The sequence below is a fragment of the Oncorhynchus mykiss genome, chromosome 1 (assembly GCF_057628025.1).
Source record: "Oncorhynchus mykiss isolate SJ-2025 chromosome 1, ASM5762802v1, whole genome shotgun sequence".
NCBI lineage: Eukaryota > Metazoa > Chordata > Actinopteri > Salmoniformes > Salmonidae > Oncorhynchus > Oncorhynchus mykiss.
The window spans coordinates 72,566,085-72,582,099 of record NC_143022.1 but is presented as its reverse complement, the minus strand read 5'-3'; the positions used below and the strand labels follow the sequence as shown (position 1 = coordinate 72,582,099).

General features: G+C 38.2%; 2 long non-coding RNA genes and 1 pseudogene across 2 annotated transcripts; 2 read left to right on the top strand and 1 right to left on the bottom strand.

Moving 5' to 3' along the window:
* Positions 1-1,256: 1,256 nt before the first annotated feature.
* On the top strand, positions 1,257-4,275 carry LOC149985633 (uncharacterized). Its single transcript, XR_016496864.1, has 2 exons — positions 1,257-1,528; positions 3,309-4,275. It is a non-coding gene; the product is annotated as an uncharacterized LOC149985633 (long non-coding RNA).
* A 1,022-nt stretch (positions 4,276-5,297) lies between these two features.
* LOC149985632 (uncharacterized) lies at positions 5,298-7,461 on the bottom strand (annotated as a pseudogene).
* Positions 7,462-12,065: 4,604 nt separating this feature from the next.
* LOC118965314 (uncharacterized) lies at positions 12,066-14,337 on the top strand. Its single transcript, XR_005052655.2, has 2 exons — positions 12,066-12,155; positions 12,444-14,337. It is a non-coding gene; the product is annotated as an uncharacterized LOC118965314 (long non-coding RNA).
* The last annotated feature ends 1,678 nt before the right edge of the window (positions 14,338-16,015 follow it).

Sequence of the window (16,015 nt, the reverse complement as noted above, 5' to 3'; positions counted from 1 at the left end):
ACACAATCTGAGTTCATGGTCATAGAATGTTTGGTTCTCATAAGAAATGTCAACAGAGTAGGTATGTGTGAAGTGAACCCTTAATTAAGATGGTTGAAGAATGAACAATGCATGTTTACTTAAAATGGCCTACCAGAATGCTAACCCTTGAATGTTGAGTTAGCACAGGTGGCTCTGTGCCTGAGAATGATACTTTTTCTACTGTTTACAGTAGGCCTACTTTATTGTCACTTGATAAGGCTCCTGAGTGATGCAGCGGTCTAAGGCACTGCATCTCAGTGCTAGAGGCGTCACTACAGACCCTGGTTCGATTCCAGGCTGTATCACAACCGGCCGTGATTGGGAGTCCCATAGGGTAGTGCACAGTTGGCCCAGTGTTGTTAGGGTTTGGCCGGGGTAGGCTGTCCTCGTAAATAAAAATGTGTTCTTTACTGACTTGCCTTTCTAATGGTTAAATAAATAAAAAATATTGAGTTTGTGGTTAATAACTGGATTTGATCCATTTTAAATGAGGCATACGAAAAACAACCCAGAAAGCAAACACTTGGAGGGTGGTACACTTGATAATTCAGTAGCCTTTTGTAACTCAACTCATTCCTATGTAACTTTCATTTTATTCAAATGTATTTGAAAAACAATTCCCGTTTTGTACAGTAATATTTATGTATATCCTGGTTACACTTTATAATAACCTTATATAATATTTCTAAATGTTTTGTTTTAAATACCTATGAAGGGTAAGGTCTAGAATGCTTATACGTGTTAAGAAATAGTTCTGCTACGTATAAATAATTTATAAATGCTTATTTATTAAGGTTATAAAAGTATAAAGTAAAACAATAAAGGCCTTGGCTATCAGGTGTTTTGCAGACTGCCTGGCCTATGCAATCAAAATCTGCATTTTCATGATCACATTAAAACATAGTAAGGAAAGCGTGATTGAACTGATATGTAGTTCACAATTCTTGCTAATCAAAAATAAGGATCTTCTACTTTTCTCACTCGATTACTGTGTTATATTCCATGTATATAGCCTCATTGTTATTTAATTGTGTTAATTGTGTTTTCCTTTAGTTTATTTAGCACACTTTAATTACTTTTTAAAAACTGCATTGTTGCTTAAGGGCTCGTAAGTAAGCATTTCATGGTAAGGTCTACTGTTGTATTCGGCGCATGTGACAAAATGTTATTTTATTCATTGTTGACGCAGTGGACTGCAGTATTTAAATACCATGAAGACAGGACCAAATGTCTTTCTAATCAAAAGATGCATGTCGAAAATAAAACTGGCATATTAGCATTGTGAAACTAGCGTATTGTTGTCTGTTAACAGATGCCTATCAGATGAATTATTACACTATCGTTCCATCATTGGGCCACAAAGCAAAATACCTCAGCTCTCCCAGATGCCTGGCGGCCATAAAGCAAAATACCTCAGCTCTCCCAGATGCCTGGCGTGCTTGAGTCTCAATTTACCCCACAGATTGCACAACGGACAGTGACCTCACCTCCTGAAGACTGAGGGTGGGTAAGTGTTACATTTATTTCCTGTTAAGCAACTCATTTTCACAGTCAAACTAAGGGCTCTATTCAATCAAAACCGATTTCTAGGATAAGACAAAAACAACAACCCTTTTGCATTGCAAGATGGTGGGTTTTCCATATGACATTGTTGCATACCTGGACAACTACACTCCCCTTTATTTATTTGTACAGTAATGCACAACTTTTAATTTGGCTCTACGCTCCAGCATTTTCGATTGGAGATCAAATGTTTTTTATGAGGCGACAGTACAGAATGTCATGTTTTATTTGAGGGTATTTTCATGCATATATGTTTTACCGCTTAGAAATTAAAGCACTTTATGTATATATTTCAGTTGAAGGTGTCGTAAGTATTTGGGCAAATTCACTTATAGTGTATTAAAGTAGTCAATGACAACAACAACCACGTGACTCTACAAACTCGTTAGATGCATTTGCTATTTGTTTTGGTTGTGTTTTGGATTGTGTTGTACAGAAATGAATGGTACATCATATATTGTCATTTTGGAGTCCGAATAGAATGTGTTTCTGAACACTTCTACATTAATGCTACGTGTGCCTTTTTTATGTATGTAGTTCCGTCGTTAAGATGTTCTTGTCTATTGATGTTCTGTATTATGCCATTCTGTATTATGTTTCATGTTTTGTGTGGACCCCAGGAAGAGTAGCTGCTGCTTTTGCAACAGCTAAGGGGGATCCTAATAAAATAACAAATACCAAATGCTGATGCTAACATGACCACAGAAAATCATGAATGAATCGTGAATAATGAGTAGTGAGAAAGAGGCATAAATATCATACCTTACCCCAAAATTAGAAGCGCCCATTTTTGGTAATGGTGAGAGGTTACATTTTTTTTTGAGGGGTATGATATTTATGCCTCTTTCTTACTCATAATTATTTACAATTATCCGTAATCATGGCAGCATCCACATTATTGTAGAAGTGAATACACTATAAGTGAATTTGTCCAAATACTTATGACACCTTCAAATGGGGGAACAAGATACATGAAGTGCTTTCATTTCTAAACAGTAAAACAGACATTTGATCTCAAATCAAAATTGCTGGAGTATAAAGCCAAATTAAACGTTTTAGCTTCACTGTCCAAATAAATACAGACGGGAGTGTATATCTTTGACATACCCTGGAACTCTGGTTACCAGGTTTGATTGAGGTGTATCACACTGTAGCGCAAAGTACATTTTTCAAAGAGACAATGTTTGTTATTCGTAGTGATGGTGTTGCTACAATTTCTTCACACCTCACCAAGCTTTGTTTCATGCCATTAAAAAGACAAATAAACCATTTATAGTTTCAAACAAAGTCTAGCTTTTATTTTATCAAATTACATTATACATCTATCTACTATAGAGGGTTTCAGTAGTATAGATATTCCCTTTTTGAAAGTGTAAAACCTCTAGCCTACTTACATATTTTTTCTCTTGGCTGCTTATGAATGCAGCCCGACGACATTCCCTCTCGGTATGTTAGTCATGACCAGAGACTGTATCAAACCTTGCTAAGCGGAGAGAGGAGACAATGTAGTTAATGTAACAGGTGTGAGTATCTGACACAGCAACAATATAATAAAACTAGTGAGGATCTTCCAATTATGTTAACAAATGTAATTGAATAACACTTTTTTAAAGTACTAGGCTAGCCCTTATGAAAAATCACTAGCATTCATATAAGAAACTGTACAGTTGTTTTTAATACCCTATAGTTAGCTTGTCACCTAAAACACTCACAAACCTTTACAGATGCACAATCGAGAGCATCATGTCGGGCTGTATCACCGCCTTGTACGGCAACTGCACCATGCTCAACTGCAAGGCTCTCCAGATGGTAGTGCGGTCTGCACAACACATCACCAGGGGCAAACTACCCACCCTCCAGGACACCTACAGCACCCGATGTCACAGGAAGGCCAAAAAGATAATCAAGGACATCAACCACTCGAGACACTGCCTGTTCATCCCACTATCATCCAAAAAGCAAGGTCAGTACAGGTGCATCAAATCTGGGAAGAGAGACTGAAAAACAGCTTCTATCTCAAGGCCATCAGACTGTTAAACAGCCATCACTAACATAGAGAGGCTGCTACCAACATACAGACTCAAATCTCTGGCCACTTTAATAAATGGACTTGATAAAGGTATCACTCGTCACTTTAAATAACGCCACTTTAATAATGTTTACATATCCTACACTACTCATCTCATATGTATATACTGTATTCTATACCATCTACTGCATCTTGCCTATGCCGCACGGCCATCGCTCATCCATATATTTATATGTATATATTCTTATTCATCCCTTTACTTTTGTGTTTATAAGGTAGTCGTTGTGAATTTGTTAGATATTACTGCGTTGTCGGAACTAGAAGCACAAGCATTTCGCTACACTCGCATTAACATCTGCTAACCATGTGTATGTGACCAATACAATTTGATTGGATTTTAGTATGCTATGATATTCTTTTGCTATGAAAATACAAAATAATGATTATAGGAGTCTCTATAGTATGTATTTTTGACCTATATTAACTTCAAACTATCCAATAAGATTTCAGTAGTATAAATGTTATGCAGTATCTCTAAAGTATTCTTATGAATTTAATTAGCGTTCCTGTATTATTTTCTATAATATTCCCCTGAAGTTGTTGAAAGCATTCCTATAGGCTATTATCAAATAAAAAACATTTCCTGCTAGCAAAAAAAGAAAGTCGACCAATATTTATTTTATATGCCAACATGGGTATAGTCAGGTTACTTTTAAAGTAGTGTGAATTTTTGGGATGGATACTTTCAATACATTAATACCATTAAAAACATTTTGCATCTTAGTAAAAACAGAGCAGTAATATTCATGTTAATTTATTTTAATTTAAAAAAAACATGTACAATATATAAGCGATGACCCTTGCATCACTGATGCATGTCCCTGATAAGTTAGCAATGAGTAATACTATTAGAATCACACCGATTCAATGACATACAACACACATTCTGTGATCTCCAAGACTCCAACTATTACTCAATTCCAGTGAAACCAAATGCATGCGTTTTAACTTGAGCGGCACTTCCCTAACATATCCTCACACTGGACGGACCTGAATTAAATTATGTTGATGCTTTTCTTGGCCAGGTCACCATTGCAAATGAGAATCAGCTCTCATCAATCAGCTCAATAACATCAACCAGCTCTCTAAATACACCCATAACTAATCTCTCTCATAAGTGTTTGGCAGAGGGACAAGCTAGCCATCCACATAAATACATTTACACTTGATATCTTCCAAAGAAAAAGCTTTTTTTTGTCTCGACCTCTCAACTTTCACACATTTTTTTGGATGAGATGCCTAGATTGCGGTTGATGAACAAACTGTCTGCTTAAAATACATATGGTTGAACCACAACAATGGGAATAGGTTGACATAAACAGTTTGTTTGACAAATGCAATTCAGTCTAACAAAGAAAAAGAACAGCAGTTGTGCGCAACATCCATTTTTGAACACGAATTAGTTATTCTACTTTTTTTCTGAGATTTTGTAGTTAGTTGTGTGATAAACAATCTGTTCATAAATGAATCGGCCGTATGACTCCACAGGCTGGGATGGGACAGATCCGGTAATTAGTTCTTCTACAGCAAGTTTTACAAAAGCTGTGAGGTGAAGAGGTACAGATTTTCCAAGAGTTTAGAGTTTTTTGTCTGCAAGTTTTGAAAGGAATATACCGAACTCTGACTCTGGGTGAAATCCTAAAACACTACGACGTTTGGGAATTACTCGCCAAAGAAGGAAAAGCTGGCAAATTTGTTGTGGAACACACTGCATTCCATGGAAAAGAGATATCAAACTTCCATTGTAAAAATGTAAAAGTCAGACATTTGTAAAAGATGTAAAATGTAAAAGATGACGTTGCCCAGAGAGGCACTCAGTTCAGTACACTATCAGTAAGGTAGATTAGCTGATGACAATTGAAAGAAACATTTTCTTGTCCATATAATTCTTCCATTTTTTTGACTAAGAGGACTAAAGAAATGTGAGCTCATCTAAGGCCCCACTGTCAAATACATCCTTAAAGCAAAATATGCATGCTGAATGTAAGTAGAATTTTTTGGGGGGGACTGGAAGGATGCCAGGCAGAACAATGATTGAATAAAACAGAATAAATGCACGACACACCGATGCTTTCCAAAATGTTCTTATATGCAGTGATCGCGGTATTCTTGTGATTTCCTTTGGTGGCTTGAGATTTAGCAGTCGAGAGTCTAATTCTGCAATTTGTCGACCTATGTACCATGGATTCAAACAGTTATGCCGAGGAGAACAGAATGCATGTAGTCAGGCAAAAAAACAAACACAATGTTGAACAATGGAAGCAAAAGCAGTGTTGACAACCCCTTTACACCATTTTGCGGAATGTCAGTGCGAGCAGCGTGAAATGCATTATCCTTAAATTGATTGTGTGATCTTTGAATTTGCAGTTGTTGACTGTAAGGTTAGGATCTTACATATACTCTGCCTTTGGGGACAACTTTACCGGGGTGCAAGCACCAGTCACATCCATATTTACCAATGAATTGCTTACAGTAATGAAGGATTGGCCTGGCAATTGCATCTGAGGAACAAATCATGGAGAAGACATTTGTCCTCTTCAGAGTCCCACTGTTATCTCCCCAAAGTAAGGGGTTTTGGGCTAAATCGCAACATTCATCAATAAAAGGTTTTTAAAAAGGTGTCCATTCTGGGTTTTTCTGGGTCAAACCAAAGTCCTGCAACTATCACATTTTCTTTCCAATGTATGTAAGGCAGTTCATTTATGGTAAATTGAAGAGGCCAAACTGAGTAATTTGAGGAGTTAAAAATGGGTACTCATCACAATTCCAGGTTAATGTTAAATCAGCAGCAGGTAGCCTCTTTTCTTTCAGTAATGTCTGGTACATCTTTCCATCCATCTATGACATCCTCGATTTCATATTCTTCTTCCTTCACTGTTTTCCTCAAAATACAGTGCCTTGCGAAAGTATTCGGCCCCCTTGAACTTTGCGACCTTTTGCCACATTTCAGGCTTCAAACATAAAGATATAAAACTGTATTTTTTTGTGAAGAATCAACAACAAGTGGGACACAATCATGAAGTGGAACGACATTTATTGGATATTTCAAACTTTTTTAACAAATCAAAAACTGAAAAATTGGGCGTATATCATCATCACAGTCTAAATCATCAGAGCCAGGTTGATTGGGGTGTGTCAGGGGGTACCTTTATTTAACCAGGCAAGTCAGTTAAGACCAAATTCTTATTTACAATGGCGGCCTAGGATCAGTGGCTTGTTCAGGGGCAGAACGACAGATTTTTACCTTGTCCGCTTGGGCAGTCAATCTAGCAACCTGCCGCCCATACATGGAGAAAACCAACACAGAACATTATCTAACTAAAATATTTGATAGGACACTGACTTCACAAGGGTGAGGCTAATTAACTGAATGTCTGTGTGTGTACCACATTTATGTGTACATGTGGGTACCTGATGTCCCCACATGTACAAAAACCTGACAAATTGGACCTCGTGGGGACATTTGCAAATCCCCATGAGGGGAATTGCGATTTTGGACTTAGTGGTTAAGTTCAGGGAAAAACTTACAATTGGGAATACTGTTAGAATTGGGGTTACTATTAGGTTTAGGCATTGCGGGTTAAGTTTAGGGCATTAGGGCCAGGTACATTTTAGCCTTAACATTTAGGTTATTGAGGTTATGGTTAGGGTTCAGGTTAGGGTTAGGATAAGAGTTAGGGTTACGTTTTGGGTCAAGTTTAGGTCTCAAGTCCCCACAAGGATAGAAAAACAAACGTGTGTGTGTGTGTTTGTGCACCTGACACTTACCATCTCAGGGGCATCATCATAGTCTAAATCATCAGAGTCAGGTTAATTGAGGTGTGTTAGAGGGTCCTAATTGGGGTGTGTCAGGGGGTTCTAAATTAGGAACACATGGAGAAAACAAACACAGAACATTATCTAACTAAAATATTTGATAGAATACATAACACTGACTTTACAAGTTGTGAGGCTAAAAACGGAATGTCTGTGTATGTGTTTGCGCATGTTTGTGCACCTGACACGAATCATCTCAGGGGCATCATCATGGTCTAAATCATCAGAGCCACGTTGATTGGTGTGTGTTAGAGGGTCCTAAAAAATTAACAGAGAAAACAAACACAGAACAGTATCTAATGAAAATATTAGCTAGAATACATGACTCTGACTTCAACTGAATGTCTGACTGTGTGTGTGTGTGTGTGTACCTGACACACGACTAAATCCTCATTAAGCTCTAAATAATCAGAGCCATGTTGATTGAGGTTTGTAAGTAGCTAGCTAGAAACTAGATACTGAATACAAACACTGACAATATACCACCTAGCAAGTAAACTAGCTACTGTATCTAGCTAGCAGAAATAACGTTACAGCTAGTGTATTCATACCAGTAACAGCATAGCATAATAAATTGAACACCCCAAGCAGTAATATGGTTGTAGCTCCATTAAAAAATACATCTAGTTCTCTAGAACTCACACCTAGCTAATGCAATATAGCAATAATACTTTAATATTCCTGATTGATCTGGTCTGTCGAGGAAAAGGGAAGTTTTCATCACGCATCCATTTTTTTTTTTTTTATATCACTCAGACTGAAGGCATTTCTTATAAGGGTAAGCAAAATAGCTAGTTGTTGAAAACTGCTTGCATCATGTCAACTGCTAATGAAACTGATTCCGTAGCTAGCTGTAAAAAAAAATGTTTTTTAAGACGTTGCTGCAAAGCATAAAAGGCGCGAAGCTCTACGTAACTAAGTCGTGCGCATGGCCGAAAGTTTTTTTTAAAACTAGGCGCGAGCAAAGAAAATAACGGTTTACTTTGTTTGCATTTTGCAGCACAAGCAAAATATCACCAAACATGTATGTATGCACTTGTGCATTTTTTTGAAGGGACATCAGAAATTGTTCCAGTGGAACATATTGAAGAGTTTGATGGGACGTGCGACAACGTGAAATAATGTATTGTTAATTTGCAGCTCACTGGGAAGAGACATGTCATGGTTCTGGATGATAAGCTAACTCACGTTAGCTAGCTAACGTACCCAGCTAATGACACAAGATATGGTTAATGTTATCAATCGTTAAACTTAGTTATACAAAAGTAATACAGCCAAGACATTGGCTATAACAATAACTAATGTAGGTAACGTTAGATAGCTAATGAGCTAGTTATATCACTTAGGTTCCCTAGTATGTGTAGGTAGCATGCTAATCACTGGCTAGGTATGCTTAGTTGTGAAATTGACTAGATAATTATATTTTTGCACAAAACCTGTAATTTTCTGACTGTAGCTATGTTACTCTACCAGAGTGTGTCACAGAAAAATAATTGGGCCGAGTCTGGAAAAAAAACATCAGGCGGACATAATGACCAGTATATCACCTCAAGTAAGTTTCTAACACTTTGTAGCATTAACGTTAGTTGTGCAATTTAAGTTGATGCATTAAAGGTGAATTTAACCCTGTCTCACCTACTTAATGCAGTAATCACTAATATTAGCATAAAACTTTGTCATTGAAATCAGATCTCAACACACCAAATACATTTACAAATAGTTATGTGGTTAATAATTATGTCTGAAACACCTCCAATCAGACTAAATGAGACTAAAAAACACCACATAGTGTCAATTGGTGGATTTTGTCTTTAAAATGTCCCCTATTCATGTCTAAATTTGTAAATTGTACAAAATCTTTGTCCTTGTGTTTATACCCATATATACTGTGATTAGGTTCAGTTATAGGTGTATCTCTGAGTAGGTGCAGTTGTATAGTGTCTACCAATCTATTAGTTGAATAAATATTGCATGCAAATGTCATGATAGCACATTATGTTCTATATTTTCAGAGTTGCCAGGTTTGCTCCAGGAGGTGAAAAACCTAAAGAGGAATGAGACGCAAAACTTCAAAGGGTGTCAGTGTTTGGTTTAAGCATGATGACCAGAATATGAGGAGTAGAGATTGAGAGTAGGAAAGATGAGAAGTTGGAAGGTGTACCGGCTGTTTGAAGAAGAGGACCAAGGTGCAGCGTGGTACGTGTTCATGATTTAATAATAGAACTGAACACTGAATAACAAAGAGAACGAACGAAACAGTCTGGTGCAGACACAAAAACAGAAAACAACTACCCACAAAACACAGGTGGAAAAAGGCTACCTAAGTATGGTTCTCAATCAGAGACAACGATAGACGGCTGCCTCTGATTGGGAACCACACCCAGCCAAACACACAGAAATAGAAAACATAGAATGCTCACGCCCTGACCAAACCAAAATAGAGACATAAAAATAATCTCTAAGGTCAGGGCGTGACAGAAGGGGGTGGTTGAGTGAATCTGTATCCACTTTTTCTGTCTGTCATATTGTGTGTTCCCAAACATGGCTAGTGGATCCACACCAATCTCCAAAACTCACAATGGTAGGAGAGGAAACACAGTTTCTAACGGTGTGTGTGTTTGGTTTAAGCATGATGACCAGAATATGAGGAGTAGAGATTGAGAGTTGGAGGAATGATTAAAAGTTGTAAGGAGGGGGTTGAATGAATCTGTATTAAATCATACTGTGTGTTCCCAGACATCAGGGCTAGTGGATCCACACCCTTCCTCCAACCCCCAAAAGCAGCACTCCAAGACATAGCTGTCAAAACCCTCCCAGACAGCATGGTAGAATGACTTCAAACCTTGAGCTGGAAAGCGGGAATGCAAACTAGTCACAATTTGAATACAAAAGCAGGTGTTTTAACATTGTAACAATACAGCAAGCAGAAAAATACTGTATGCATGTGCAATTTTGCTTAATTTAACATAAATGTTTTATGCATATTGTAGTACAATGATAATTTGTCTGAAGTGTTTTAACTAATAGAGCGCCATATAGGATTATGCAAAACATAGTCACGAAACTATTTCTCGTTAACTACTAAAACTAGCTAACGAAGTACATCAAGCAAACAACGAGTCATGGCAGAAAGGACTACGAGAATGGTTTTATAATTAAAATTTTACTTACTTAAAGGGGGGGTTCATCGAAAAATACTTTTAACCTCATAAGAACATTTGCCTAGGCAATAGCCTTTGCCAGAGACAGCTTTTTGGTTAGTTGGATCAGTATTAAGACTTCTGACATTTTATTTCAAAATGTGACATTTACAATTATATCTAGAATGTATGAAAAATGAAGTATTTATCCTCACTTTATGCAACAAATGTTGTCTCGTCATTTAATTGCCCCAAAACAATCTGTTTTGCTTTAAAACATGTTACAAAAATCAAACTACTCGAGCTTATGTTTTCTTCAGTTTGTCATCTGGTTGATACTCTTCCTCTTGGTTCAAAGATTTGTAAGTAGGTTCTGACTCTGACCCAAGTCGCGTCCCGGCGCAGATTAATCGAAAATGACTTCCTGGATTTTAATGAAACCATGACCAATATCATTGGGAAATATTAGGCTAGGTCAATATTTTAGCAAAGTAATCTTATAGAGATTTTAACTACAAGGACTATTGCAGTGATTGGAGGCACGGGTGGTGTCTTTTGCAGGTATTTATGATAAACGTTGACATTAAATGGGGTTTCTTTGGGAGAGGGAGAAGTAGAATTCGCTGATGAGCTAAACTAAATACTGATCCAACCAACATAAAAACTGTCTCTGGTGAAGGCTAATGCCTAGGAAAATGTTATAGTGAAACACCTCTTTAACATAGTTGACTAAAACATTAAACAAGGGAATACAAAGAAAGATACGAGTTGTATAGTTGCCACTAGTGCTGAGGGATAGGACTACATCCATCATCAATGGCGACGAAGTGCCAATGTCAAAAACAATGTTTGTTAGTCGACTCGAGAAATTCTGTTTTCAGCAACTTTTTACAATCACGGATAATGATGTTAATAAACTATTCATGTGTTCTGCAGAGTCCTAATATCGGTAACAATACTGGTTTTGTCTGAATACTCGGCACACCCCTATTAAAAACATACTGGGGATGATTGCACTAACAAGGCAAGGGTATTTTAGAACAGGTGCACACAAACTGCAAGTCAGAGCAAATACTAATATTAAAATACTGTATTGATTTCGATGTAATTTTTAAAAAATATTCTAATATCATGCAAAAAAACAAAGTTTCTGTCCATAACAACAACAAAAAAAGTTGAAAAGTTTGAATACATTGTTGATAACTAGTACAGTACTGTAAAAAGACCACATTTTGACCACAGCTTCTAAAGGCCCAAAATCATGTGTAACTGGCTTTTTTTAAATGTCTTTAAATTAGAGTTATTTTCTGATGTTTTACTGGTGGAACTGGCAGGTGTTAAACTCCATGCGAACATTATCACTCGACTGAGCAAATAACCATCAAAGTGATATTTCTGAGCTCATGACAGCTCTGTTTCCCAGAGAGGTAATCATCGTCTCTTTGTTGACAGAAAAAAATTGAATGCATTCTGGGACCAGGAGGCAAAGAAACCGCTGTGCCCAATCAAAGTGTCTGCCATTTGCAGTAAGTTGCTTAGTAATTTTTTACTATAAATAGTGTACAATAATATGTAGAATTATGAAAGATACGACTTTTACTTCAAAATACAGCAGAACTGCTAGTACTGTAAATGGCCAAAAGGGGTTTTGTAGTTTATTTTATTTATTTATTGCAAGAGTGTGAATGTGCGTGTGTGTAACCTGATCTCAGGTCTATTAGTTTGTGCCAAGACTGTTGATTCATTTGGGGTTAGGCAGGCCATTCTGTACTTAAAGCACATTTGTTAAAACCCTCTTTTCTTTTTCTCAACAGCGTTTTTTATTATGTGAAACCAGATGGAGGAGAAGGAAGTCTTAAAAATAATTATATTGAAGCGTAACAATTAGTCGAAATTGCTTAAGTCCAAGATTTAGGTTTAAACTGTAGTAACTTGGAGGCTAAGGCGTAACTTTTTGATTTGTTAACTCAGTGATGCTTATAATTTACTGTTTCACAATTCCAGTGGGTCAGAAGTTTACATACACTAAGTTGACTGTGCCTTTAAACAGCTTGGAAAATTCCAGAAAATGGTGTCATGGCTTTAGAAGCTTCTGATAGGCTAATTGACATCACTTGGGTCAATTGGAGGTGTACCTGTGGATGTATTTCAAGGCCTACCTTCAAACTCAGTGCCTCTTTAACATCATGGGAAAATCAAAAGAAATCAGCCAAGACCTCAGAAAAAATATTGGTTCATCCTTGAGAGCAATTTCCAAATGCCTGAAGGTACCACGTTCATCTGTACAAACAATAGTACGCAAGTATAAACACCATGGGACCACGCAGCCGTCATACGGCTCAGGAAGGAGACGCGTTCTGTCTCCTAGAGATGAACGTACTTTGGTGCGAAATATGCAAATCAATCCCATAACAACAGCAAAGGATCTTGTGAAGAAGCTGGAGGAAACGGGTACAAAAGTATCTATATCCACAGTAAAACGAGTCCTATAGTGACATAACTTGAAAGGTCGCTCAGCAAGGAAGAAGCCACTATTCCAAAACTGCCATAAAAAAGCCAGACTACGGTTTGCAACTGCACATGGGGCGGCAGGGTAGCCTAGTGGTTAGAGCGTTAGACTTTTGACCGAAAGGTTGAAAGTTCAAATACCCAAGCTGACAAGGTACAAATCTGTCATTCTGCCCCTGAACAGGCAGTTAACCCACTGTTCCTGTCATTGAAAATAAGAATTTGTTCTTGACTGACTTGCCTAGTTAAATAAAGGCAAAAAAATAAATGGGGACAAAGATTGTACTTATTGGAGAAATGTCCTCTGGTTTGGCCATAATGGCCATCGTTATGTTTGGAGGAAAAAGCCGAAGAACACCATCCCAACCGTGAAGCACGAGGGTTGTGAAGCCAACCGTGAAGCATCATGTTGTGGGTGTGCTTTGTTACAGGAGGGACTGGTGCACTTCACAAAATTATATGGCATTATGAAGAAGGAAAATTATGTGGATATATTGAAGCAACATCTCAAGACATCAGTCGGGGAAATTAAAGCTTGGTCGCAAATGGGTCTTCCAAATGGACAATGACCCTAAGCATACTTACAAATTGGTGGAAAAATGGCTTAAGGACAACAAAGTCAATGTATTGGAGTGGCCATCACAAAGCCCTGACCTCAATCCCATAGAACATTTGTGGGCAGAACTGAAAAGGCGTGTGCGAGCAAGGAGGCCTACAAACATGACTCGGTTACACCAGCTCTGTCAAGAGGGATGGGACTAAATTCACCCAACTTATTGTGGGAAGCTTTTGGAAGGCTACCCGAAACGTTTGACCCAAGTTAGACAATTTAAAAGCAATGCTACCAAATACTAATTGAGTGTATGTAAACTTCTGACCCACTGGGAATGTGATGAAAGAAATAAAAGCTGAAATAAATCATTCTCTCTACTATCATTCTGACATTTCACATTCTTAAAATAAAGTGGTGATCCTAACTGACCTAAAACAGGGAATTTTTACTAGGATTAAATGTCAGGAATTGTGAAAAACTGAGTTTAATTTGGCTAAGGTGTATGTAAACTTCCGACTTCAACTGTGTGTCTTTTTTTTGTTGTTGCCTGTTTGCCTTTTATTTTGGCATTTATACGTGTCACATATTAGTTTGCAAACAATGTAAACAAATAATAATAATTGATTTAATAAAGCCGCATACAAACATGTTCTCTTTTTTGCTTTCTTGAGTAAGGCAGCTCCAAAATTCAGGTGTTTCAGCCTAGCTCAGTGCTTTCTGTGGTGGTGCAGCCAGCAGACAATCCGTAGCGTAGGGGTTGGTAGTGTTCTTTAGTTGCACTTTGATTGGCCCAGTATTGTGTCTCTCACTGCAAAATCTACCGGAAGAGCTCGAAAATTCAAGCCCCTTGGGGGCTGCCATAGAGTTACATTAGAAGGGCCCATCCAAGAAGACTCGAGGTCATTGGCCACAGATTAAATGACTTCAAATCACGTTATATCTACAGTAGCTTTGATTGGACTGATCATGTCAATCATACTTTGAAAATCTTTTTTTCCTCAGGAATCTACACACAGTACCCCATAATGGACAAAGCAAAAACAAGTTTTTAAACATTTTTGCTCATGTATCATTTTTTTTTAATTAACCTTATTTACATAAGTATTCAGACCCTTTGCTATGGGACTCTTTTTTCAGACCCTTTGCTATTCAGACCCTTTTGCTATGTGAAATTGAGCTCAGGTGCATCCTGTTTCCATTGATCATCCTTGAGATGTTTCTATGACTTGATTGGAATCCACCTGTGGTCAATTCAATTGATTGGACATGAGTTGGAAAGGCACACACCTGTCTATATAAAGTCCCACAGTTGACAGTGCATGTCAGAGCAAAAACCAAGCTATGAGATCGAAGGAATTGTCTGTAGAGCTCCGAGACATGATTGTGTCAAGGCACAGATTTGGAGAAGGGTACCAAAAAATGTCTGCAGCATTGAAGGTCCCCAAGAACACAGTGGCCTCCGTCATTCTTAAATTTAAGAATTTTGGAACTACGAAGACTCTTTCTAGAGCTGGCCGCCCGGTCAAACTGAGCAATCAGGGGAGAAGGGCCTTGGTCAGAGAGGTGACCAAAAACCCGATGGTCACTCTCACAGAGCTCCAGAGTTCCTCTGTGGAGATGGGAGAACCTTCCAGAAGGACAACCATCTCTGCAGCACTCCACCAATCAGGCCTTTATGGTAGAGTGGCCAGATGGAAGCTACTCCTCAGTAAAAGGCACATGACAGCCTGCTTGTAGTTTGCCAAAAGGCACCTAAAGACTCACACCATGAGAAACAAGAGGACAGAAGATTTTTATGCGCTACACGCTTTAGCACTAGGCTGTCCCATTCTGTGAGCTTGTGTGGCCTACGACTTCGCGGATGAGCCGTTGTTCCTATGATGGTGCCACATTGAAAGCCACTGAGCTCTTCAGTACGGCCATTCTGCTGCCAATGTTTGTCTATGGAGATTGCATGGCTGTGTGCTCAATTTTATACACTGGCCAGCAACGGGTGTGGCTTAAATAGCCGAATCCCCTAATTTGAAGGGGTGTCCACATCATTTTGGCCATGTAAGTCACAGAAAATAGAGGTTGTGGTGGCAGCTGCAGAGAAGTATTTGGGTGTATGAGATTGGATGTCAGAAGAGTTACAGGGTTTGTGTAGTGGCTTTAATTTTTTGTTGTTGTTGAGTTTTCTCAGCAAGATATACATGCTTAAATCGCCACTGCATACAGTACACACTTCTATTTTTTGTTGGCCTAGGCTACCTATGCTACGTAGCACAAAGCCTTCCTCAGACCACTTGTGGAACAGCTAAGTGCGCCGTTAGAATGGTCTTGTGA